Raw genomic sequence first — 2,317 nt, 5'->3', positions numbered from 1 at the left:
GGAGTTCTACCATTCTGGGGGAACTATAGATTCTCAAACTTCTATCATGGGGGATTTCATTGCACTTATGGACTTGAGAGATTCTCTTGAGATGTTTCATTTGTGCATCCTTTTCTATCTCTTTTTGGAGTAGGGTTTTTCCCATTGGGTTTTCTTTATTTTTCCATTTCATAGAGAGTTGATTGTGATTGGGTACCTCATCAAGCCTTGTTTCTAGGACCTAAGTTTTGTTTCAACATTATAGTTTCCTTTTATTGTTTGTAGTTGCATTATTGCTCATCTTAAGGGTGGGGTGTTAGAATAAAAGTTTAATTTAATTTAATTTATTAAATTATCTTTACTCCCTTCTTAAGATTTCATTTTATGCACCTTGCATTTCCATTTAATAATTAATTAGTAATTATTAAATGTCATTTACCTTTTAGGGTTTCCCTTTTAGGTTTTCAATATCCTTCTATAAGGATTGATCTTTTGTGATTATCTCTTATCTTTTCAATCTAATAATATAGTTCTCATATATTTCAGAGCAAAACCCTTGCCTCTTCTTTGATTTTTCTTCTCTGTGAAAGGTTCATATATGCAAGTGTTCTTTGGGTTTTGTGCATTTGTATTGTGTATTTCTCAAATCCTTCACAAACTTTGGAGGCAAATCGCACCACATACTGTTGGTATTTGTGGAAGGAGGAAGGCAACAAGATTTTTAGACATTTTAAAAGAATTGTTGATAATGAGTTTTTAAATTTTAACAAGCTTCTCCTCAAAAACATTATGGTAAGTAACTAGAAAGTTCAAAGTAAATCTCCCTCCCCTTCGAATTGTTAGCTAGCTAAAAAATTGGAAGCTTCCAATATCCTTTCATAAGTATGATATCTCTAAGAAAATCACTAGATGGAACACTATTTGAAAACCCCCTTAACCTCCAAACTTCTAAGTTGAATTATGATAGTGTTGCTAGGTCAGGTGTTATGGTTGGAGGTAGAATGATACAAGATCATAAGGGTGAACTTATTTCTTCTTGTGTTGGTAATTTGGGAAACTCCACAAGTAATCAAGTCAAAGGTATGACCTTACCATAGGGAATGATATATAGGTATTTCTACTAGCATTAATGTTCTTGAGATTGAAGGAGATTTAAAATTGATTGTTGGGACCACTAGGGGAACCATAAAGGTGGGCTGAAGAATTGAGGAAATCCTTAAAGATATCAAAACTCTTCTTATTGACCTAGATGTTTTTTCTATTTTGAATACCTATAGGGAGGGGAATTATTTTTTCAATTCCATAGTTATGTTGGGTCTAGAAGAGAAGGAAGGGTCTTTGGTGTTGGAGGAAAATTTGATTCCTACCAGAGGCTATAAAATCCCTTGTAGGAAAGGAACAACTAAAGCAAATTCTCGTGTAGAGAAATAAAATGGTTTTCTAGATCCTTTGTTGGGTAGTTAGTGGTTGGGATGAAAAAATGAGATAATTTTAAAATCTAAATTTTGGTATAGCTTGTCAGTTCCCTTACCTCTATAGGAAGCTAGTTAAAAGGGACTAAGCGGGTCCACATTCTATGATGCCTAATCATGAGGTGTTGCGGTGGAATTTTTTTTCATGAGTATTACCATGATAAGATTGAAGTAGGAGAGATTTATTCCAAAGTTGGCATTTAGATTTGCTCATATTACAACCCCATCTTTTAGTTATAATTTGACACATCTTGTCTTAGAGAAAGGATCACTCACACATACATCTTTGAGTTGACGAGTGCCATAATTACTTCTCTTTTATGTCCATGATTTGGTATTCTAATTTTGTCTATTTCTATAAACTCATGAAACAAAAAAAGCTCTGCAACTCTTCCTCTCAGCTATTGTATCATGACTCTATTATTGATTGTTCAATGTTTTTGAGTATGGGAGGGACCGAGTTTGTATCAAACCACACAAGTATGATGACTATAAGATTGACCCTACAATGTGGCATATTTGCATGGAAGGAAAAATTATTCCTTTAATTGAGTAGGTGACTAGTTATGATGAAAGTATTTCTCACTATATTTATTCTTGGGTTGAGTGAAGATTTAAAATGGGTGGTATTACCTTTGAAATTCATGATATTATTGCTCAAGCTATAGGCTTATCTATAGACAGCCAAAAATAGAAGAAGATGAGTTGTGTTGTAGATATTGCCAACCTAAATTAGTTGTTTCACACCACTAAGAAGTAATTGAAACTTCAAGGGAGTTTTAATAGAGAAGAGCTACCTCCTCCTTTGGACCATATGTGTACTTGTGGTCATGAAATATTTCACATTGTAGGGTAGGTTTGGTGTT

The sequence above is a fragment of the Cupressus sempervirens genome, chromosome 6 (assembly GCF_028749045.1).
Source record: "Cupressus sempervirens isolate cs-2001-9-10 chromosome 6, ASM2874904v1, whole genome shotgun sequence".
Taxonomy (NCBI): Eukaryota; Viridiplantae; Streptophyta; class Pinopsida; order Cupressales; family Cupressaceae; genus Cupressus; species Cupressus sempervirens.
The sequence above is the reverse complement of the archived record's forward strand: the minus strand, read 5'-3'. Positions refer to the sequence as shown.